Source organism: Nomascus leucogenys, chromosome 21 (assembly GCF_006542625.1).
Source record: "Nomascus leucogenys isolate Asia chromosome 21, Asia_NLE_v1, whole genome shotgun sequence".
Taxonomy (NCBI): Eukaryota; Metazoa; Chordata; class Mammalia; order Primates; family Hylobatidae; genus Nomascus; species Nomascus leucogenys.
In genome coordinates, this window is record NC_044401.1 from 2,114,100 (window position 1) to 2,139,812 (window position 25,713).

The 25,713-nt window shown below is 42.3% G+C and overlaps 1 protein-coding gene and 1 non-coding gene across 3 annotated transcripts in view; one reads left to right on the top strand and one right to left on the bottom strand.

The window, feature by feature from the left end:
* The window catches only part of ARHGAP31 (Rho GTPase activating protein 31), a 125,186-nt gene that overhangs the window by 75,288 nt on the left and 24,185 nt on the right, over positions 1-25,713 (bottom strand). The gene's annotated exons all lie outside the window — the stretch shown is intronic.
* LOC115832254 lies at positions 300-401 on the top strand. Its single transcript, XR_004027680.1, has one exon. It is a non-coding gene; the product is annotated as a U6 spliceosomal RNA (small nuclear RNA).

The window sequence follows — 25,713 nt, forward strand, 5'->3', positions numbered from 1 at the left end:
CATTGGGAGGCCTAGGTTGTAACTGCTCTTTCAAAGCTCACACAACCATAACACACATTCTGTTACACACACACACACACACACACAGAGTCACAGGACAGCAGGTTGTGAAACAGAGAGAGACTCTACTTTGAGGAATGTGGCCATGAATATGAACAAGTAAAACAACCATGATCTTAATTAAAAAGTGGTAGGGACCAGGTTAGGTACAAGCTGTGACCTATGGTCTGCTATGATTTTGATCAACATTTTAGGAGTGCCCAGAACTTCTAAGTCTCACGTCAGAAAGTGAGAGGCTTGCTCACTTGGGCAGCGCATACACTAAAATTGGAACCACACAGAGATTAGCGTGGCTCCTGCGCAAGGATGACATGAAATTTCACGAAGCATTCCCTATTAAAAAGACAAAAAGTGAGAGGATGTCTGGGAGACCCCTGAGAGGTAGCAGGAATGTCTTAACACACAGATTTTTGGTTGTTACATAATATCAGTGATGCATTTTTTACTGTGAGTTACTAGGACCATTCTAAGTGTGCAACAAGAGTATATATAGTAGCCCAGTGAAGTCCAGCTACTCTTGTTTATAGATAGATATTTAAGAAGATGGGAGTCATACTGTTATCAGAGCAGATGGAACTCCCTTGGCTTTCCTAGAACCATATTTCAAGGGTTCATAATGCTAATTTTGGGGAGATTTTCTTCTTACAAGCTATGTGACCTTGAGCAAATTTCTTAACCTCTTGGTGCCTTAGCTTCCCCATCTGTTAAATTAGGAGAATAATAGTAACTCCCTCACCGAGTTGCTGAGCAGATTAAATGAGTTAACCTGTGGAAAGCACTTAGAATAGTGCCTGACATAAAAAGTGTTACCTACTAGTTTGCTATTATTATTATCATCAGCAACAGCAACGCCAGCTTAAGACAACCATGTCCTCACTGAAGCTTTTCCAGGCTTCCTCAGTTGGATGCACCCTCTCCTCCCCACCCCTTTATGACCATCTGTCTAACTCTACCTAGACTAAACTATGCGTCCTACCTCCCTGACTATCTGCTGTCCTTGACTCCAAATATTTTCCTGGCTAAGAGAATATATGGGGACTCCCGACTCCCAACTCCTCTATAGCATCAAGACTCATTCATTTTCTTCATTCAGCAAATATTCATGGGTACCTTCTCTGTACAGGCTCCACTGCCTGAGAAAAACAAAATCCCATGATGTTTCCCATGCTAATGCACACACTGAAGGAAAGCTCATGCCGGCATTTGCTCAGCTCCTCTGGCCAGCTGGATGACCAAGGGAAGAAGTCGGGTATAGTTAAAGTGATCTTGTGTTTTGAAAAAAACAAGATATGTGTTCGGACAAACATTAGCATACTTAAGAGAAGAGCAAGGCAGAATAACAGATTTGGGATTTTTTTCAGATATTCTCAGCCACATGGTCAACAAAATTAAATCACTCCGGAAAGAGACTCACTTAAATCTTTCCTGGAGACCGCAGCCTTGGCTTGTGTATGGAAACAGCACCCACAGCCACACTGTGCACTAGGCTGGGTACCTCGTATCCATGGTGTTTGATCTAATTCTTACGAGACCTTGTAAGGGAAGAACTGTCATTCTCCTTTTAAGAGGAGGAAACTGAATCTCAAAGAAATACGTGTCTTGTCACATAACACAGTTGGCAAGTGGCCCATGCTCTGCCCCACATAAGGTCAAATGGTGCTAATTTTCAAAGACACTTGAGCTACTCCCATATCTAATTGGTCACTAAATCCTGCTGGACTTAGATGTGGCATTTGGGAGAGCTACCTCTGGAGACCTTTGTGGATCTTCAAATTTGGGAATACCATTAGAACACTTGATGACGAAACGAGAAGGGAACAAGTCGCTTTAAGAGACAGCCATTGGCATCAGCTAAGCTCTTTTACTGGATAAATTTCTAGACACTAGACCCTTCGTGTGTGCCATTAATGTGTGGCCCAGCCAAATTAGAAATGACCAAATGACATGTGTCTCATTGTGGTTTTAACTTGCACTTCCCTAGTGGCTGATAATGATGAACATCTTTTTGTGTGCTTACCATTTGTCTATCTTCTTTGATGAAATGTCTGCTTACGTCTTTTGCACATTTTCTAATTAGATTGTTTGTTTTTTACTGCTGAGGTTTGAAATTTTTTTAACATATTCCATATACTAGTCCTTTGTTGGATGTGCAGTTTGCACCTATTTTCTCCCTCTCGCTATCTGATTGTTTCACTTCTTAACAAGGTCTTTTGCAGAGTGCATTTTTAACATTGGTGAGGTCCAATTGATCAATTTTTCCCTTATGGGTCATGCTTTTGGTGTCAAGTCTAAGAACTCTTTGCTTGGGCCCAGATTCCAAGGATTTTCCTTAATTTTTTTTCTAACAGTTTTATAGTTTTGCATTTTATATTTAAGTCTGTGATCTCTTTTGAGCTAACTTTTATATAAGGTATAAAGTCTACATTAAGATTCATTTTTTTTGGCCTAGGAATGTCTAGTTGTTCCAGCACTATTTTTTGGAAATGCTCTTTTTCGTTCATTGCATTGCTTCGGCAACTCTGTCAAAAGTTGGTTGGTTGTACTTGCGTGGGGTCGGAGATGCGGGGGGTGGGGGGGAGTTAATGGATTCTCTATTCTGTTACATTGATCTGTGTTCTTCTGCTAATAGGACACCACCTTTATACTGTAGCTATATACTGGGACTTAATACTGGGTAGAGTGATTCTTCCCACTTTCTTTTTCAAGATTGTTCTAGCTATTTTAGGGCCTTTCCATATACGTTTAAGAATAAGCTTATCTATATCTACAAAAAAACCTTGCTGGGATTTTGATAAGGATTGCATTAAACTTATAGTCCGCTTAGGGAAAAATAGACATCTTTACTGTGTTGTTTATAAGATCTCTTTGATTTGCTCCTTCTCCATAACTGCTACCCTCAAGGAGAATGTCATTAGCTAATGCCTGAATTTATTGACCAACCTTATAATTCGCCTTTCATTGTGGTCTTCTGTTGTTCCCACTCATGCTGTGTGTTGCTGCCAAAATGATGAAACTCTAGCTCTCCCCCACCAAAGTTGCTGTCTTGTTTGAGAATCTCAAATTGCTTCCTACTCCAGACCTAGGCCCAGGTTTACCCTCTTATTCAAACTCCCCAAATTTTCACTTCTCATTCAGTCTTGATATACCCAAGTAATTCATGACTCTGAACTGCTCCCTAAACATATAGCTTAGCCAGGAATTCCTTCCACTCTGCCAATCTGTTTCCATTTTCTTCTGTCAATTTAAGCTTACTCAATACAAGAAATATTTCCTAAATAACTTGGTCATCTTGTACAAGTTCATACACAGTGGCAGGCCTAGCATATCTGACATCTGGAACAGACGATTTTTAATGCTACCCTCCTCTACAGAATGGATTTATGTTCAGTAATGAGTGTATAATGCAATAACAGCAATCATTGGTATTTTCTGATTCTGCTTTTTAGTTTTAAAATAAAACTAAAACTCTTTTCAAGCTTAACTTGAATAAAATTCTATTTTTTAGCTTTGAATTCTGAGCTTCAATAAAAAAAGAATTCTACTTTAAAGATATTAAAATTCAGTAAAATATGTCATGTACGAACTAAAATTTGTACTTATGAAACAAAAATATTATACCTTGAAGTCTGCACCCTATGTCACTGTTTTAAATTTAAAACACAAACAAAAACCTCAAGTGGTTATATAATGACTTAAGTTCTGATTCTTTCTGTATTTACTGTGCTATTTTTGTTTATTTCACATCTACTGATTAAATACAGGAATATGTAGTACCACAGGAGCTAGAAACACACACTGCACCTGAAACAAGGTCAAACTACTTAAATGAGCATAAGCTAATTGTTAAATGAACACTTAGCTGAGTCCATGTGTGACGTGGACATGGTTTGGGACTCAACCAGGAGTAACATCCTTGTAACACCCTTGTGTTACCTGGTCATGGATGTCACTATGAGTAGGAGTTCTCCAAGTAACATCCATGTTGATACAATATTTATTAAAGGACAAGGAATGAAAATGTACTAATCCATGTTTATTAAAGGATAAATAGTAAAAGGGTACTAATATACTAAATATATTTACATACATATTATTAAAACTCACAGTCCCTCAAAATGTCAATACAGTGTCACAGTGTTACCCTATGATCCTGCAATTCCTGCCCTAGGCATATATAGACCTTAAATGAATAAAAACATATATCTGCATACAAACTTGTACCCAAATGTTCATAACACTGAGAGGTGAAGCCGGCTGGGCTTCTGGGTTGGGTGGGGACTTGGAGAATTTTTCTGCTAGCTAAGGATGTAAATGCACCAATCAGCACTCTGTGTGTAGCTAAAGGTTTGTAAACGCACCAATCAGCACTCAGTAAAAACGGACCAATCAGCATTCTGTAAAACGGACCCAATCAGCACTCTGTAAAACGGACCAATCAGCTCTCTGTAAAATGGACCAATCAGTAGGATGTGGGTGGGGCCAAATAAGGGAATAAAAGCACACCACTGGAACCAGCAGTGGCAACCCACTTGGGTCCCCTTCAACACTGGGAAAGCTTTGTTCTTTCGCTCTTTGCAATAAATGTTGCTGCTGGTCACTCTTTGGGTCTGTGCTGCCTTTATGAGCTGTGACACTCACCGCGAAGGTCTACAGCTTCACTCCTGAAGTCAGCGAGACCACAAACCCACCAGGAGGAATGAACAACTCCGGACATGCCAACTTTATGAACTGTAACACCCAACGCAAAGGTCTGCAGCTTCACTCCTGAAGTCCGCAAAACCACCAACCCACCAGAAGGAAGAAACTCTGGACACGTCCGAACATCAGAAGGAACAAACTCTAGATACACCATCTTTAAGAACTGTAACACTCACTGCAAGGGTCCGCGGCTTCATTCTTGAAGTCAGCGAGACCAAGAACTCAGTTCTGGACACAGCACCATTATTCACAACAGCCAAAGAGTAGAAACAACTCAAATGTCCATCAACTGATGAATGGACAAACTGTGGTATATCCATAGAATAGAATATCATTAGGTAATAAAAAGGACTTAAGTACCAACACAAGCTTTAACGTGGATATCCCTTGAAAACATTGTAAATGTAAGAAGCCAGAAACAAAAAGCCAGATGATTCCATTCATATGAAGTGTCCAGCATAGACAAATCTATAAAGATAGAAACTAGATTCATGGTTTCTTAGGGCTGGGGGAGTAGGTGGGAAGGTATGGGAATGGGAAATGGCTATTAATGGGTATGAGGTTTCTTTTGAGGGTGATGCAAATGTTCTAAAATTGATTGTGGTCACTGTTGTATAGCTCTGTGATTATACTAAAAACTATTGACTTGTATACTTTAAATAGGTGGCTGTGTGGTGTGTTAATTATATCTCAATAAAATTAAAAATAAAACCAGCAGTAAATGCAGCAATTGTTTAGAACTTAGACCAACAAAAGATTTTGTGGGGAGGAATATTTTATCACTGTCAATATTAGAAATTATCAGTGCTTGGTGATTAAAACCCACTCTTGGTTTTATTGTCATTTTTAACTTTTCTGCTGACGACACATCCCCTTATTTTGGGTATGCAAGGTGTCCCTCTCCCGCTGCTGCATGATGGTACATCCCTGCTGACATGGTCAGTGTAGATCTACACTATGGCCCTTCTAGCGACGGGCTGATGTAAATTGCTTATATGTAGAGAAAAGTCTAATTTGGGACTTATAAGAAATTTTAAGAATTTAAAAAAATAAGGCGATACCCATTTTAGGAAGTCAAGAGCCATTTCAAATGAAATAAAACCTTTTGTAGTTAAATGAATCTTCTGTAGACTTCTTACTCAGAACCAGTATTTTTGTTTTGTTTTTTTGAGACCAAGTTTCACTCGTCGCCCAGGCTGGAGTGCCATGGTGTGAAATTGGCTCGCTGCTACCTCCGCCTCCCAGGTTCAAACAATTCTCCTGCCTCATCCTTCAGAGTAGCTGGGATTATAAGCACCTGCCACCACGCCTGGCTAATTTTTTTATATTTTTAGTAGAGAGGGGATTTCATCATGTTGTCTAGGCTGGTCTCGACCTCCTGACCTCAAGGGATCCGCCCACCTTGGCCTCCCAAAGTGCTGGGATTACAGGCGTGAGCTACCGCTCTTGGCCAGAACCAGTTTTTAAACTCAACCCAGGATCTAGATTTCCTGTGCACTCTCAGGCAGCTGTTGATGCCCATTTGCAGAGTGGCTATCTTCACGAACCATGAACAATCCCTAGGTAGAAATGTCTGTTGCTCTTTCCAACCCCAAAACCAGAACAGCTTCTGACAGCTGTGGAGACACTGCCGCCAAGGCTATCTTACCTTGCAGCCACAGACCAATGCCCCTGCTCCTCAGAGTGCAGACCCCCACTGCTGTGTGGCTGCCACATACTCCTCTTCGCCTAACTGGGCCCCAAATCCCTGTGGAAGCCTGTGTTCTCCTCCCCGATACCATTCTCTTCCTGTGTTTCTCACAGCGCCACTGGCTTCACCAAGGAGAACGCATTTCCACAGACAACCCCTGGCCTGCCCTGGCCTGGTCATCCATCTTCCCGCTACCCCATCCATCCCATAGGAGTTTATGTCTCCACTTTGAGGAGCGGGGTCAGGGTTCTCCAAAACTTGGCTTGCGTCCTGGCAATGTCATAAATGGTGGTCAGTTCCTACAGTGTGATAAGTGCTATTTTTAAAAACTCTATGTACATTATCTCCTGTGATTCTTGCACTTTTTAGAAGCTGGACATTATCTCAATTTTGATGATAAGACTGAGGCTCAGAGAGATTAAATAATTTGTCTCAAGTCACATGGCCAGTATGTGAAAGAACTATGATAGAAATCTATGGCTTCTGCTTCCCCTGCCAGTTCAGTATTACATAGAGGAGTAGGCCACAGTGAAATTATAGTCTGCATAGACTTTTGTTGGCTGGGCTTGGAGCCTAACCACCATTTTAGATCTTTTTTTTTTTCCCATGGGAAAATGAATTTCAAATTCTGAGCAATCAACATACAAGTGTTCTTCTACAGCATAACTCATTTTTAATTTGGAGACTATCTCCATTGTCTCCCTACTGAAGGGTTTCATTTCCATTGATTCCTTTATCTTACTGGTCAGGACCCAAAAGGAGGATTGAAAAGTAAAGGCTTTAGAGTCAGACTAGGGCCTACCACTTAATTGATGTGACCTCAAGCAAATTATGTAACTTCTCTGGGCCTCAGTTTCTTCCTTTGTAAAATAAGGGCAACATTACACATATAGGATTATTGTAAGAATTAAATGAATAATGCACGCTTGTAAAGTGCTTAGTGCAGTGCTTGGTGCAGAGTCAGCCTCCAATAAACGTGGACCTTTGTTGTTCAATGGGAGAGTCAGGCTGACTACAACCTGGAACATATCCCCGCTGGCCAGGGATGGTCCTTGTTTATTCCTATCGTGCAGATGAAATTATTAACAGCACTCCCTTCTACTCTTAAGGTGCCCCAACTTGGATGATAAATTATATGGGTCACCCTACCTGAAGATGGGCCCAGAAGGCATGACTTCGAGGGGACCACAAAGCCCCAAGGCTGAAGCTCCCTAATCACAGGGAAATTTGGCCTTTGTCAAGAGCATCTCACCAGGAAGCTGAGAGCTACTGTTTGGATGTTTCCAGAAGCAGCATCTGGGTTCCCAGTGAGGGTCTGAAGCCAGGAAAAGAGCCTTCAGGGATAAGGGAGCCCAGCCAAAGGCACCAGCAGTCATGCAAGTGTCTGGTCCGACAGGAGCTCTGCCAAGGAACCAGGCCAAAAGGACAGGGTGGGGGCTGGAGTGGGGGCCAAGACGGCAAGCCACACAGGAGATGAGGGGGAGCCGGGAGATGAAGTACCAGGGACACCACTAAAGGAGGTCAGCAAGGTGCCAGAAGGGCAAGAGGTCTCACTGTGCCTGGGGGAAGGGGGTCCCTGGGCATCAGTCCCCCTCCAGGAGCCTATATTCCACTCTTCTTTGTCTTTAAAGGAGTTGAGGCACTGTCTAGGGCACATCTGGGTCATATCCTTCTCCATGATGCTGTGCACATGTGCCAGGGTTGATCAGTGACTCTGAGACTGTTGGTGATAACAAAGACCAAACATAAAGCAGGCAACGTCATTTAAACCACCCACCACATTTAATGAGCAGGATTGGCAGCTTATTTCAATTTTACTTCAGTACTTAAATTCTCACAAAGTGGCAGTCATAAAACACTTCCCATAATGAGGTGTAATAATTGAAAGCCCAAAGAACCAAGAAACAGCATGGTGAAAAGAAAGGAATAAAATGGTGAGAGTCAGAACTAGGTTCTATCCTGCTTCTGTTCTGCCTCTTCCTGACTCTGAATTTTTAGGTAAGTCACTTCACCTCCCTGAGCTCACCTGTCAATGGCGGTAATAACTGTTGGGAAGGAAAAGTGTGGGGAGGCATGGATTACAAAGGCTGCGGAGTGCTACACAAATCTAACCTAGACATCTCTCTAATATGATAATAAAGTAGGACTTTCTAAAATAAACATTTATCACATGTATTAAGAAAAAAGCTCAGAAAAGACGAAATACTTTTAAAAAGAATATAGCTGGAGTAAACGTAATGAACAAATTCTAGTACTACAGCAAAATCAGAACAGCTTCAGATACTAAAGAAATGCTCCTTTACACAGTGGGTAATATGCTAGTGGGAGCTGCTGACCTTGGCTCCTTCTAGAAATGTGCAACAGTTAGAAAACATCTTCTCAGAAAGTTAGGATACATACATGGATAATAGGTTCATAGTGGAAAATTAATATTAATGAAAATTCAGAGTCCCTTTTTGAAGAAGAAAGAGCAATATTTTTTTCCAACAAACATGCCTGGTTCAAACCAGAATGCTGGGTTGGGCTGTTTGGGTCCAGTATTTCCAACATATGGAACAAATAGCACCTTTGATGAGGGCAGCAAAATGTGATAGATGACGCATGGGCTGTGGAATCCGATGAGCCTAGGCTCTTATCCAAGTTGGCCCTTAGTCTTCTATATGACTTCAGGCAAGTTATTTAGCCTCACTGAGCCTTGGTGCTCTCAACTGGAAAATGAAGATAGCAGTATCTACTTAATAGGTTGAATTAAATAACATCTGCTATACTTCAAGTATAGTGCTTGGCACAGAGGAGGGACTAGTAAATGGAAGTTCTCATTATCACTGTGAAAGTACCTTGACCTCTGCTTAGCACTGTCAGGAAGTCAGGGACAAAGACCATGAAAATTGCCTGCTACTTGTCAACATGAGTGAGCAGCGGGGCAAAGCTGCCAAAAAAAGGCTCACTCAGCCAGGCTCCACGAGTAATGAGTACCACTACAGGTCTGGAAGTCGTGATTGCATGCGTGTGTGTGTGTGTGTGTGTGTGTGTGTGTGTGTGTGTGTGTGTGACAGAGAGAGAGAGAGAGAAAGAGTGAGAGAGAGAAAAAGAGATCCCTGTGCACTCTGCTCCAGAGAGACTACATCTGGAGGATTGGCTACAGCTTGTAGAAGCACATCTTAAAATGCAGGGAATCCGCCCGGTGCGGTGGCTCTCGCCTATGTAATCCCAGCATTTTGGGAGGCTGAGGTGGCTGGATCACCTGAGGTCAGGAGTTCAACCAGCCTGGCCAACATGGTGAAACCCCATCTCTACTAAAAATACAAAAATTAGCTGGGCGTGGCGCCTGTAATCCCAGCCACTTGGGAGGCTGAGACGGGAGAACAATTTGAACCTGGGAGACAGAGGTTGCAGTGAGCCGAGATCATGCCATTGTACTCCAGCCTGGGTGACAAGAGCAAAACTCTGTCTCAAGAAAACCAAAAAACAAAAAACAAGGAATCCAGAGGAAGATGAAGAGAATCCAGAGGACCTAAACACTAGCTCCTCTGGAGAATGGTTGAAGGAGCTGGTGGATTTAACCTGGAAAAGAGAAATCTAAAGGCGAAGTAATAACTTTTAAAATAATTAAAGGGCTTCAAGCAGAAGGAGGTGGAAACATATTCTTTGTGACTTAGAAAGCAAAACAGGACCCAAGGACAGAAATGACAGAGGTGCTGTTCAGCTCAGTAGTAGAAAGGACTCTTAGTCCCGTGGAGCTCTTCACCTAAGGGAATGGGCCATGTGGTGAGGCGGTGCGGGCAGCCACGCACTGCAGAAGCTGAGCAGAAGCTGGATGACTCCTGGGTCCAGGATTCCTGTACTGGGTTGGGCTGGGATTAGCTGCCCTATGAGGTTTCTTCTGAGTCCAACTTGAATAGAGCCCTGGTTTTCCTAATCCTGCTAAAATGGTTTTGTCCTTATTAAATCATATTTTATCAATCTCAAGTCCCTCAAAATGGTTGAAGAGGTGATTATGCCTGAATACATTAAAAGCCAGAGGAAATAGTGAATTTAGGGCTCTTGGAGCTGTTTTCTTTTTGTCACTAGATTCAGAATGTTTTCGATGATTTTCATTCTAGCCCAGGACTCATGAATATTTATGAGAGTTTGCAGGTACTATACATACACCTTCTTCCCTCACTCCTTTTCAAAATCCAACATGGAGTCAGAGTTTTATTTTTTCCTGTTTTGTCTAAAATTTAAAGTATTTTTAAATTTAAAGTCTAAAAGTAATTAATACGGCTTCACTTAACCTATTCCATTTTTATTCTTTTCTCTCAAATTGTTGAGAACATATACTCTACATACACACAGAAGAAAAGTAATTAAAGGGCCGATTTTGATGGCCTTTTTTTCCCAAATACAACCACGTAAACTACATTAGCTATCTCATCTCAATCATGGAGTGCTACAGAAATGTGACTCAGGGCTGAAACAATGTTTTATTATTTAGCATGGGGACCCTGGGGCGGATTTGTGGACCTTATGGTCTCAGACAAGCACCCCTGGAACTCATTTGACCAAGGGCAGGCCATCAGAAGTGGACATTTGAACCATGTCAGCAGTTTCAGAGAAGCACCCTATGACATTTTAATCTGAAAGATTATAAACAACCTCACTCCCACCACTAGCCATGCCACCTCCTGAAGAATGTGCAGCGTGGTGGATCTGAAGGAGCCATTGATAAGGAGGAGAGCAGCTTGAAAGCACCCTGGTGAAGCAAGAGTTTGACAGCTGAGATTATTCTTAATGCTTTCAAAGGCACACACTTTATAAATATATCGCACATATACAGAACAGGTCTGTTCCTATACTTAATATGTGTATGCAACAGTCTATTTAAAAGCATTTCAAAGCCCATTTAGTTACAGTCTCTCCTAAGTGGTGTGGGTAAATGATAAAGAGCTAAAGAAGGACAAGGGCCCTCCCCACAGAACCATAGAAGGCTCTAGCTGACAGTCACTTGGAGACAATCTCCATTTTCTTCACTGTTTAGATGAGGAAGCTGGGATTCCAAGGGGAGGTGACTTGCTTAAGGCTCACTAGAAAATTAGCTCTAACATAATAATAAACCCAGGTTTATGGTTCCAAAACTACAGTTTACTGATTGATGGTGGAAATAAACCATCCACACTGTAAACAACCACAAAACAACCCGAAAAACAAACAAAGCCACTGAGAGCCAGGAGTCATGGTTCTTTTCCCAGCAAAGGAATGCACACCCTGCCTGATTTCCTGGCCACTGCAACACAGACCATCGGGTCATGAGATAATCATGCCGTTGGTATGGAATACAAGATGGCTGGTTTTTCCTATGATGCCCGCACGCTGAGCTGATGGCGTCACCCTGCTTTGTAATGGTAGATCTAGCCATGCCATCCTCTGCAGCTTGGGCTGCTCTGGGTTCTCTAGGACAGCTGAATTGATCCACTAAAGATATGAAGAGGCACATGGGAAAATATACAAATCCCACCCCCTACATTCTCCCAACTGCAGCTCCTGCCTTTGAGCCTCATTTGCTGTTTTCCTGAAGGCTCTCTCCACAACACTAACTGGGGTGCTTAGATCAGTTCAAACAATCAGATGATTGAATGGAAATATCTACCACACTAGTTGGTTTTATGAAGCAACTGGCTAATGGAGTCACTGATGATAGTGGAAACTCACTCCGCATAGACACAGACTCATTCTCTTCTCCACTTTGACTTCTTCAACGTCTTTGTTTGTTTACCCAGACAGGGTCTTCATTTACCGGGTTTCTCAGAACCAATGAGGACTCACACAATGAGGCTTGGATAACACTTTGGTGGGGACACTGCGGACAGACTCCTCTCAATACGCTCATGGTTCAGTCACAGAACAGTCTGTCCTTTCACTGGGCACTGTGGAATGAGCGTGAGCTCTGTGAGCGGGCAGGAAGGGCATCTTCTGTTTGAGAGCCAAGTCCTGTTTCGAAGTTCCCCACTGTAACCTTGGATACAGCTGGCTGGGGGTGGGAAGGCCCTGTGAGAGGCCTTTGTTTATAACTGGAGACTCCGTGGAAGGAGGTTATGGATAGCTAGATTTGGGGCCTTGCAAAGGAGGAGGGGAGAAAACTAGAAAGAGAAACTTCTCTTTTCAGAACTTCTGCAGGCTCACAAAGAAAGGATCCCAGCCAGGTATAGATCCATTGCAATAAGCATTCTGTATTTTCTAGTTCTCCGTCAATACCTCCTGAATGTTTCATTTTTAGCTGCTCCCACTCACAAAGGCTCCAAAGATTTTACAGAGGACTTCCCGGAGCCTGTGGTGTTTTTGTGGCATGTGCGTGTAGTTCTGGCCATGAAATGGCATGTTGGGCAATTCTAGGTAACTTGATGCAGGCTACATTGACATGTGGCTCAAGAGAATAAACCACGAAGAAAGATGAGGCCACCACGATCTAGAAGGCAGCAAAGTGGCAGGGACCCCTAAAGTCTCTAGTTCTGGATAGCCTTTGCGGACTGTGCACACTGGACTCACTTATATTCTCAGACAGACTGGCTTGCCCTACGACTTTTAGGTCCCTTCCAAGGTACATGAGATGGCTATATGATCATGTCATGAGGTTCCAACATAGGTGATTTAATTGTCTGTTATCTTTTAGAATCATAATAATGATTATTCTTTTTCTATGAGTTATTTAAAGCATTTATCACATGCCACATATTTACTTACATGGTTTCATTTCCTCTCCTCAACAATCCTGGAAAGTGGGTATTATCTCCTTTAATAAATGAAAACACAGAAGTACAGAGAGGTTGAGGCTGCATAACCAGAAAGGGTCAAGATAGTTTTCATTCCTAGGCCTGTCTGATCCCGAAGCCCGTATCTTTCTAATGATGAATACAGTTGAGAAAGTAGTAAGCAAACACCACATTCAATTTAAAAATATCTTATAAACGTTTTATATTTAAGGTGATATAGTATGCTTTCCATTTTGAGTATCACTTTTTCATCTCTGAAAACACAACTCATTGTCCTCCTGGCTATGGCAGACAACAGGAAGCACACTATGTCCAAAGTGTGATGTGGCTGATAAAGACATTGATGTGTCTAAGGCTGCATTAGAAGCACAGTGTCTGGAAAGAGGGAGGAGAATGCTACTCTCTGCACTCCTCAGTCCACACCTGGAACATTATGTCCCATTCTTGGGGACACAGTTTATAAGGGGCATAGGTAAACTGGAGTTTTAGAGGAATCTGAAATGTTCAGAGGAGTATGACCCAGAAGGTGAGTGGACCCTAAACCTATGTAGAAAAATTGAGAAGCTGAGATTATTTGGCTTTAAGAAAAGTTGGAGGCCAGGCATGGTGACTCACACCTGTTATCCCAGCATTTTGGAGGGGAGACTGAGGTGGGCGGATCACCTGAGGTCACAAGTTCGAGACCAGCCTGGCCAACATGGTGAAATCCCATCTTTATTAAAAATACAAAAAGTTAGCTGGGTGTGGTGGCATGAGCCTGTAGTCCCAGCTACTCCAGAGGCTGAGGCAAGAGAATCGCTTGAACTCAGGAGGCAGAGGTTGCAGTGAGTCAAGACCGCACCATTGCACTCCAGCCTGGGCAACACAGCCAGACTCTGTCTCTGAAAAAAAAAAAAAAAGAAAGAAAAAGGTGGAGTTTCTGGTGATATATAGGGGTTTGGGTGGGCAGAGAGGAAAAGGGATAAATAGGTATCTTCAAAGTTTGAAATACTGTCCAGAAGAAGAATGAAATTCCCCAGTATAGCAGCTAACAGGTAGCTCTAAAACCAGTATAAGGATGTTGCTAACTGCTCAGAAGAAAGAAGGGCCCTCCAGTATTTGGAACTGCTCACAGATGGAATCGTCTGCTTTGTGAGGTAGGAGTTTCCTATCACTGGAGACGCCCATGCAGAGACAAGAGAGTCAAGCATCAGGACCCTTCAACCTTCACAGTCCCTTCCAACCCCAAATTCCACAATCCACCAGTTAATCTACCATCAGAACTGTCTTCTTAGGTTCGGTTTTCCCCCCTTTTAATGTCTCATTTGCATGTAATCTGCTATACTTGGTGGCATTTACTCTTTCCCTTCACTTGAGCCACAATTGTATTTTAAAATAGTTCAATATCAAGCTAACCTAATCATTGGTAGCTTTATGAGGTTTTCTTAAACTAATTTTTTTTAATCTGATTTTTTAAATCAAACATTTTTCCTGCATTTCTAATATGAGACATCTAAAAACAACTCTCTGATCCTTTGGAAGGCAATTTATTTTCTGGAACATGTTATTCAAAATTTTTCTATCTAATGACCAAATAGTGCTATAAGTGTCTCTTCTAAAATTAAACAGTAGCAAGATGGATTATTTCAGTTTCTCCCGCCTCTGAATGTTGAATTTACTTGTGCTGGCAACGCCAAAAGTAATATGCATTCAATTCAATATGCACTGTTCATTCATTCAACAAATAATTGTGGAGTATCCAATATTGTTCTAGGCGCTGGGGAAACCGCAGTGAACAAACACAAACAAAATTCTCTGCTCCTGTGGACCTGCTTTTTAATGGAGGAGACAGACAGTAAATAAGATAAAGAAGTAAATATACGCAAGATAAAACATACATGAACTGGTGACAAACACTAAAGGGAAGACTAAAGCAGGAAGAAGTGCGTGGGAGAGGTGGGGGAAGAGAAAGAGGATGTTGTAATTTATTTTATTTTATTTATTTAGTTTTTTGAGACATTGTCTCGCTGTGTTGCCCAGGCTGGAGTATAGTGGCATGATCTCGGCTCACTGCAACCTCCACCTCCTGGGTTCAAGCGATTCTCCAGCCTCAGCCTCCCAAGTAGCTGGGATTACAGGCACATGCCACCATGCCTGGCTAATTTTTGTATTTTTAGTAGAGACGGGGTTTCACCATATTGGTCAGGCTGATCTCGAACTCCTTGACCTCAGGTGATCCGCCCACCTCAGCCTCCCAGAGTGCTGGGATTACAGGCATGAGCCACTGCACCCAGCTGATGTTGCAATTTAAATGGAGTGGTCAAGCCCCTTTAAATTATATTTAAATAAAGGGAGTCCCACTGAGAAAGTGACCGTGAGGTTTTTTGTTGTGTTTTTTGGTTTTGCTTCTGTTTGAGACAAGGTCTGGCTCTATCGCCCAGGCTGGAGTGCAGTGGCGCCATCTCACCTCACTACAACCTCCATCTCCTGGACTCAAGCCGTCCTCCCACCTCAGCCTCCGAGTAACTGAGACTACAAGCGCGTGCCACCATGCCTGGCTAATTTTTTGTGTGTTTTCCGTAGAGACAGGGTTTCGCCATGTTGCCCAGGCTGGTCTTGAACTTGTGAGCTCAAGCGATCCACCTGCCTTGGCCTCCTAAAGTGCTAGGATTACAGGCATGAGCCAACCCACCTGACAGAAATTGAGGTTTAAGCCGCAAAGGAAATCAGCGAGTGATCAGGGTAAGTATCTGTCAGAACATAAAGGGAATAGCAGATACAAATGCAAGACTCCAGTCATGTTCTGAATACCTGCTGAATGCTTAGCATCATGTGTGGCAAAACGCACTAAAACACAGGCTTCTGAACACCAAGGTCTTGAAGAGGGAAGAACACAAATGCACCCAAAACAATAGCTAGTTAACTGCCAAGTGCTAAATTTTCAGATCTCTGAAAAACTTCACCCCATCAGTTATACTGGACCAGCAGGGTCCCCTGAAACATACCTTGGACGTTTCCACCTCTAGGCCTCTGTCTCATTTCCCAGAGGGGAATGCTCTTCTCATACTTTCTTAAGTTTTAGATCTTACACAATGTCCAAAGCCCACCCAGACTTGTTCTCCTTCACAAAGCTCTTCCTGACCACCGAGCACCCAGTGTTAACTTTTTCTGGATCTGTACAGTAGCACGTCACATCCTCAGCTGACTGTACCAGACCCTAATTTTAACAAGATCCACAGGTGATTGAAAATGCACACAAAATCTGAGAATTGCTGTAGGCCACTTGCCTTTAAATGTGGCTACACACTCTAAAACCCTGGGAATCTTTTTTTTTTATTATTATTATTTTCAGTTTTGAGACAGAGTTTTGCTCTTGTCGCCCAGGCTGGAGTGCAATGACATGATCTCGGCTCACTGCAACCTCTGCCTCCTGGGTTCAAGTGATTCTCCTGCCTCAGCCTCCTGAGTAGCTGGGATTACAGGCGCCCACCACCACGCCCGGCTAATGTTTTGCATTTTTAGCAGAGACTGGGTTTCACCATGTTGGCCAGGGTGGTGTTGAACTCCTGACCTTAGGTGATCCACCTGCCTCAGCCTCCCAAAGTACTGGGATTACAGGTGTGAGCCACCGTGCCCAGCCCTGGGAAGCTTTTAAAAATACCAATGCCTAGTTCCACCTTCAGAGATTCTGATTTAATCAGTATGAGTGAGAGCTAGGCATCAAAAAAATTTGAAAAACTTCCCCAGTGATTCTAATATTAAGCAAAGTTTGAAAATTACTGGTAGCTCCTCTCTCTTTTCCCTCAGTTTCTTCTCGCCACTGTTTTGCCCTAGCTGTCAAACAGCCTGCCTTCAGGCTAAGTCATTTCTGCCCCGCCCCCCACCCGATTCTTGGGTATATAGAACTAGGAGAAGCCAGCTTCCCCTCCACCCTTTCTCCCTTGGTTCAAAGGCTCTGGGACTGGCCCATAGAGGCCTTCCCAGAATACAGGACAGCAGCAGCGTGAGTGGGAGGAGGCAGACCCAGGGCAGACTCCCCACCCAGCAGTGTGGCCTTAGGTAAGCCTCCTTGGGCAAGCCACTAAAATATCTTGTCTGTAAAGGGGAAACAACAACATCTCTGAAATCAGCCTGTAGAGTCACAGGGTGTTGGGAAGATCAACAGAGATGATATGTGAATGTGTTTCTAGAATATTAATGTGCATGACAGCTGCGATAGTTTCCTATCCTAGGACAACCGTTTCAAATTTAAAAATCTTCCTTTCCCCTACTTCCCACACAACTAAGTAAGAATTTTAAGCAAAATTTTATCTTAGTATCCAAAAAAGATGAATATGCATGTGTAGTATCTGTGTTGATATAGGTAGGTATAATTCAACAGTTACAGCTTGCTGCATCACTAGTTACTAGAAGGCAGTGATTCTGTGACTTGAAGATGTTTTAATTAGCACCAAACACACTGAGAGTGTTCAATAAATATTAACCAACGAGGCCTAATCTAAGACGCATCATGTAAGTCCACACTATGCCACTATTGACATGAGGAGTACTGCTTATTGCTTACCCAAATCACCACATTTTCACCTTTTAAGTAAAGTATAGCACCTTCATTTAGCCATTCCACTGATCTGCAAACTGAAAGACCAAGAGACCCTGGCTTATTCAAAATAGGTTCTCTGTTTTACTAAAAGGAGTCGTCTATTAAAAGTCATGCTCAATACTAAATACCAGTTAGAATAGATACAACTGCGCTGCCTTCACCTACACTAAGGGCTAGGGTTTGAGAGTAGAGAAAGATTCCTCTCCCCCATCTTTGTTTTTCCACGTCTATCCTTATTCTTTGAGGATCTGATTCTCTAAAGGGTTTTTGTTGTTTATGTTTGTTTGTTTGTTTCTTTTAATAGCTACAAATCTCCTTGGGAGGGACAAGGAAACTTGATGTGAATCACATGTGGAATACAGCAACGGTACCCAAGCTTTTTGGATTTCACAGATCAAGTTTAAAAGATTTTGGAGGATCCACCTAGGACTGCTAATTTTTTATTTTTCTGAGAGAGGACATCAACCAACAATAACAACTATCATATTTCATAATAGAATGGACAATTCAAAATAACTAAAACTATGAAGCATATAGTCTTAGAGTAAAGAATTGTCCTGTTCAAGAAAGGACAAGTGTAACCTTAAAATTGTTATAATACATCCGGATAAATTTATTACATAGATGGCCCTACATTTCCTGTGGGTCTGCAGTTGTGAGCCACTGTTCTAGACGGCTAGGAGGGTTTGGAGTGAGTTGAGAACCTTTACTGTCCTGAAGATGGGGTAGGGGTAGACAAGGGTATATTCTAAAAAGAGGAAAGCGCTACTGTAATAATCTTGCCTAGGATTACATACAGATGCGGATAACAGAGTCCCAGGACTTCACCCCTTCGATATAGAGCAGGGATGGCAGGGATGGCAGGGATGGCGAGAGCCCCACTTAGGATACCTGGAAAAAGAAATCACTGCGGCAAAGGGTCCTTGTGTTGACTTTTCTTTTTCATTCACGAGTGTACCCTCTGTCTCCTTGGGGGCCCAGCTTCCTATTCCCAGGAGGAAAGGGGAAGGGGGAGGACAAGAAATGTGGAAACCGCATTAACAGCCTGATTGTGAACCAGCACTGCGACTGAGATGCGAGGAGGGAAGGACAAAAGTCCCTCCCTCGCTTTTCAAAAAGTAAGCCACAAAAGTCATAGAAACATTTTTCTATTAAACATTATCTCCATTTTGCAGAGAACCTAAGGCTCCGAGGACCTGCCCAAGGCCATACAGCTGGTGAGCCCCAGGGCTCAGCCCCCGCCCAGGTAACGAGGGCAGGACTTGCTCCAGCCACCGTTGGCTCTCTCTTCAGCCTCCCTCTCTCAGGTGAGACAGTGTGTCAGGTGAGGCAACTGAAACAATGTCCCTCACTTCGGATGCATCTTCCCTCTTCGTTTCCTGTCATGAGACAGGTTTCTCCTCTTCCTGGATGTGGTTTAAAAAAAAAGAAAAAAGAAGAAAAGGAAAGGAAAGAAAGGCAAAGCAAAGCCCAACGTCTTGGCTCCTTTCTCTACCCGCGGGGTCTGGCCCGGCGGGGTGTGGCCGCAGCCCTGGGGCGCGAGAAGCCCATTCGGGCCCGAGGTGCTGGGCGGCCTGGAGCGCTGGCTGGCCTCAGGGCCGGCGGCTGTCCCTGGGGTTTCCCCGCTTCTGGGCTCGGTGGCCGCGCGGGCGGGCGCCAAGTGACTCAGCCGTCCCCGAGGGCGTTCCGGGAAGCGGCCGGGGGCGCGGGCTTTCCCGTCGCCGCAGCGTGTGAGTCCCCAGCGCCGAAAGGGGATCAGAAACCGCTGGGCGGAGCAGCGGGAGGAAGCCGCGGCGCGCAGAGCAGAGTCAGCGCCACCGTCTTTCGAGCTGGAGCGGAGGGAATGTGGCCTTGACGTTGCTGAAGCTGAAGCGCCGGGCGGGCGCCCGGACCCCGGGGCGGGGCAGAAGCGAGTCCGTTCCCGGCTGGGGGGCGGGGGCAGGGCTGGAACGGCAGTTCAGGAGGGACAGGAACGTGGAAGGAGCCCAGCAGAGGGCACCCGGGACTCCCGCGGCCGGGCCGAGTTTGAAGGGAGCCCCTCTCCCCCTCCCCCGGCAGAGCCCCCCGTAGGGTCTGACCCGGTGCCCCACAACAGGCGCGGGAGGAGGAGCAGGCCCAGAGCGGCCGGGCCCCAGCTAGGGGGGCGCTCGAGGGGAACCGAGTGAAGTGAGGGCTCCGCCAGAGCAGCACCCCCTTCCCCGCCGTCCCTCCCGGACTAAACGGTTCTCGTCAGAGATTCCTTTGTCTTCGGCGCTGGTCCCCCCACACCAAGGTGGGAGACTGAGGTGGGAGGTGGCAGAGCGGTGGTAGTGGGAGCAAGGCCGGAGCGTGGGTGGAGGCGCTGGCCGCGGGCTTGCAAGGATGGCACAAGGGAGACATCCAGGACAAACCATGGGGAACACAGCTGCCACTGAGAGAAGCTGCCTCCAGGAGGAAGGGGCTGCAAAGTTCAACCACCAGGCAAGGCAAGTCCACGAACAAAATCCCGGCTCTAAAAACAGAGCAGCAATTGTCACTGTGGGTTAGACGCTTTGAGTTACCTCTATTTTCATTTATGTCTAAGATAAATGCTACTACCCCAGTCAAGAGACAAGGAGAAAGTCAGGAGGTTAAATTCCAGCCTCTGGTCCCAGCTCCCTAAAGCCAGCTCCCTTCTTGTCTTTGCCAAAGTTTCCTTCCCCACTTTTTTTCTTATGTCAGAGTTCCTTCACTCACAGCCAAGAGAGTCCTGACTAATAACACACCTTTTAATCCAGCAATTTTACTTCTGGGAGTTTATTCCAAAGAAATATTATTACATAACAAAAGAGCCATATGCCTCACAATATTCACTGTGGGCTTGTTCATAAAATTAAAACAATCATAAATACAAACGTCCAGTAATGGAGGCAGGGAATAAACTGGCATATTTATATGATAAACTACTATGGGCCGGCCGTGGTGGCTCACGCCTGTAATCCCAGCACTTTGGGAGGCTGAGGCGGGCAGATCACCCGAGGTCAGGAGTTCAAGACCAGCCTGGCCAACATGGCGAAACCCCATCTCCACTAAAAATACAAAAAAAAGTTAGCTGGGCGTGGTGGTGTGCGCCTATAGTCCCAGCTACTTGGGAGGCTGAGGCAGGAGAATCACTTGAGCCTGAGAGGTAGAGGCTTCAATGAGCCAAGATTGTGCCACTGCACTCCGGCCTGGGCAACAGAGCGAGCCTCTGTCTCAAAACAAAACAAAACAAAACCTACAGAGCCTTAAAATGTTATATGTAGGGTTTTATAACTTGAATAAAGACTTCGGTTATAAGAAAGCAAGATACAAAATCATATATATTTATGTATATATATATATATATACACACACACACACATACAGAGTGTAATCACAATATGAAAATGTACATAGAAAAAAAACACTTGAACGAAATCCACCAAAATGTTACATCTTTGGGTGATAGAATTACATACAAGTATTTTTTTCTTTCTAAAACATTTATGTATTTCCCAATTTATCCACAATGAGGGTAAGCATGTATTAAATTAAAAGCATTTATTAAAATATGAAAACACTGATTTCAAAATTTTACATATATAGCAGATAATTATATATATAATACATATATAAAATACATTATATATATAATACATATATAATACATTATATATATAATACATATATAATACATTATATATAATACATATATATAATACATTATATATATAATACATATATATAATACATTATATATATAATACATATATATAATACATTATATATATAATACATATATATAATACATTATATATATAATACATATATATAATACATTATATATATAATACATATATAATATAATACATATATATAATACATATATAATAATATATATAATACATTATATATAATACATTATATATAATACATTATATATAATACATTATATATATAATACATTATATATATAATACATTATATATATAATACATTATATATATAATACATTATATATATAATACATTATATATATAATACATTATATATATAATACATTATATATATAATACATTATATATATAATACATTATATATATAATACATTATATATATAATACATATATGAAATTGCTGCTGAATAGGAAATCACCAGGCCTGGGTGAAAGATGATAAAATTTACTTGAGCAATTTTTCCACTAATTGAATGATTTTTCTGCAATTTAAAAAGGGTATATGGAAGTTAAAGAGGATGGGTCAATGTTTATACGTCTGTATTAGTTCGTTTTCACACTGCTGATAAAGACATACTGGAGACTGAGCAATTTACAAAAGAAAGAGGTTTAATGAACTTACAGTTCCACATGGCTGGGGAGGCCACACAGTCATGGTGGAAGATTAAAGGCACTCAAGAGAAGAGAGAGCGTTTTCAAGGAGACTCCCGTTTTTCAAAACCATCAGATCTCCTGAGACTTACTCATATCACAAGAACAGCCCGAGAAAGGCCTGGCCCCATGATTCAATTACCTCCCGCCGGGTCCCTCCCACAACACGTGGGAATTCAAGATGAGATTTGGGTGGAGACACAGCCAAACCATATCAATGTCCAAGATATTAGTGAAAGGGAAGGGCATGCCACAGTAGGCCAGAGGAGAGAAAACATCTGAGTTTTAGAATACACAAAAAGAAAATGATGAGGTCGCAGCTGATTCTTGATTGGTGAGGACTTGCTGGTTCGTGGGCAGAAGGAATGGAACTTTTAATGGCAAAGGGAAGAATACACTCATAAACATTATTTAAGATAGGAGGTAAGGGAGTAATGGGTAAGGTTACAGCATCATGAGAAGTTTTGTTTACAATGGGTTTACTGTCTTTATCAGGATAATATTTTTTAATCCTGAAGAATAGGTGTGCAAAATGGATTTAACATCTTCACATTTGGCCCAAGGTTGTTGATACCAGTATTATTATCTTACCTTAGCAACAGGATGATTATGCTTATTTTGGGTTGGAAAAATGCCTAATGATCATGTAGCACCTTATTTGGGGCCTATTCCTCTTCTATAGGGAGGGAAGGGAAGAATATCAGGAAAGCCTCATGTCTAAGTGCGCCGTATCCCTGGAGATCTTTATGTAGCAGCAGAGAATAGACACTAATAAAACCAAGTTTCCCTAGTTTGAGAACTGTTCAGTCTTGTGGGAGGATCTGGTAGAATGGAGAATGCAGCAATATCCTTCAAGTAATACGACATACCATACCTTGAACAAGGAATGAAGCATAAACTGGTGAGGACCTGTGTTATGATAGAAGGCAAAGCTTTTGCTCTGGGATTGAAATCTAGGACTCTTCTCGGGGGTAGATACAGAATTTACCAAGCCCCACACAGAGAGCTGTGGGTCTGCCCCTAAGGAAATCTTGGGTCATTCCAGTTACCCTCCCTTGATTCTTCCCCTGCCAGGGGAGATCCCTTGCTGGTCTCACCTTGTGTGGGCTTTTTATCATTTGTCCCTCCCTCACCTATTGAAAGCTGTACATGTTTTACTGGGAATGAAATGGGAGGTCCCACTAGGTTGAGGGCCAGACCCTGGACATTTGTGGATTCACGGCCTTCCTCTAACAACTTGACCATCTCACCAACCTCATCACCCTGTTTTCCAATCACTGGAATAGATTATAGGGAAGGAGGGGGAACCACTCACGGTTCTTTTTAGACTTTTAAAATTAAAGTCTGTTAGAGCCAGGAGATATGATGCTTAAGTACTAGGAAAATGTTCAGTTATCTACAGATTCTTGTTGGTTAAATGAAATGAGCGCAAATGTTTGGGTTGGATATGACTTTGTGTTGGCATCTAGATGGAAGGTGGGAACTGTCCTGCTTGATATCCTGCAACTTATGGAATGCAGTGAAATGTTATCTTCTTAAGACGTCTTATGCTATAATGTACAGTGGTTTCTTAATATTTTCCACAAAAATAAAAGAGGGTGGCAGAGAAATTATCTTTTTAAAAGTTATTACAGCAGAACAGAAAGCAATTATCTTTGCTTTGTCTAAAATCAGAACACCAACATAAGTATTTGTATGATACTTGGGCTCACAAAATAGAAAAATTTTCTGACCCATCCCTAAAAAGAAACAAACAAAAAAAAACTCTAGAGATTTTTTTTTTTAATATGTGATGAAATCCAGAAGGTGCTTTTATCTCATAACACCCATACCAGAAGATTAATCTCTATGGTTGGTGTCTTGTTCTGGTTGAAAATGCGTTTGAGCAGAGCTTTGGAATCCTCACTAGTTAGAACATCTGTTCCACAGTTGTTAATGTTTGCTTGGTATTACCCAAAAGAAGGCAGCAGAAGGGAAGAATTTTTAACAGTGAGTCCCAAGATAGACTAGACCAGCAGCACTACTTATTTTGAAAAGACATTTTTTTGTTTTTTTGGAGCAATCTGACCTGCATGTAAAAAAAAATGAGCAGGTTGTTGGACTGAGAGATAGAGGTCCATCTAATACTGGAATGTAGTTTAGCTTGTTTTCACCTTCTCAGTTTTTTCCCAGGAATATTTGTTTATTGAATTATTGCTGCATTCTATACTACCAGAGCTTAGATGTTGAATTTTTAGAGATTTAAATGTTTAACTCAAAATAATTATAAGTAAGACACTGATTCTACAGTATTAAATTAGAATTATGCAAGAGTAAAAAAGTTCTAGCAGTCTTAGAGAGAAAGTCTAGGTAAAGTAAGTAAGTATATTATTTGTGAATTTCTACCCTAGCCAAGAAAAGAGAGAACTGTTCCTTCTATAGGCTCTGTGAAACAGAATTAAATTAATCAGGAAGTAAAGTATCTCCTTAATTTGCTAACTAAGGTAAGGTTTAAGAAAAATCAAGCTGACCTGCATCTACTGGGTAGAAAAATTATATTTAAGGCAATACTCAAATTATTAAATGATGTTTTTTAAAAGATCAGAGCACAACCTGTCAATAATGCCATCTTTGAAATATTCTTATTACACCTTAAAGAGTTAAAATGGAGATAACTTAAATCGATTCTGAAAGTCACCCAGTGAAAAACCATTAGACCTAGCATTTGAAAACTCTGTAGAAACTGTTGAGTATTATTGAGACAGGGTCTCGATCTTTCACCCAGGCTGGGGTACAGTGGTGCGATCATAGCTCACTGCAGCCTCGACTTCATGGGTTCAAGCAGTCCTCCCACTTTAGCCTCTTGAGTAGCTGGGGATACAGGCATGAGCCACCACGCCCAGCTAATTTAAATTTCTTTTTTTTGTACAGACCAAGTCTCAGTATGTTGCCCTGGGTGGTGCTCCAAAATTAAATAGAAAGAGGGAAAGATCCTAATCCTTCAGATCATCTATTTAAAAACAGTGAAAAAATTGACAGGACTCTTCAGCTGAAAGAACAGCAATTCCCTCTTTAACTAAAGTCCCTTTCCTATTCACTACTTCAACTGGTCCTCACAATATCTCTTTTAGGTCTATCAAAGCAAGTATTTTTATCTCCATATTCCTCAGTTTCCAGAGAAGCAAACCGAGGCTTAGATTAGAATCTTACCCCATGTCACAGTAGTACTTCCACTTAGTCAACTACTTCAAAAATTCTAAATTACCTTGTACTTTTCTGTGCCAGCTTCTAATTCCATTCTTCCTATCCTCCTTTCTTTCTTTTTCTCTCTCATTTCTTCTTTCTTCCCTTTCCTCCTACAGTAATTGGGATGCATCTGTAGTGTTAGGAATTATTCTGTGTTGTTAGTGTTCACATAAAAAATATTTATACCCATAGTGGCAAGAGGGCTGAGAACTATTCATAGAAATGCTGGTATTAAGTGGCATTAATATCAGCACTTCAATTCTGCCTTATTTCTTTACTGCTTCTATTGAAAATAGAAATGTGGCCGGGTGCAGTGGCTCACGCCTGTAATCCCAGCACTTTAGG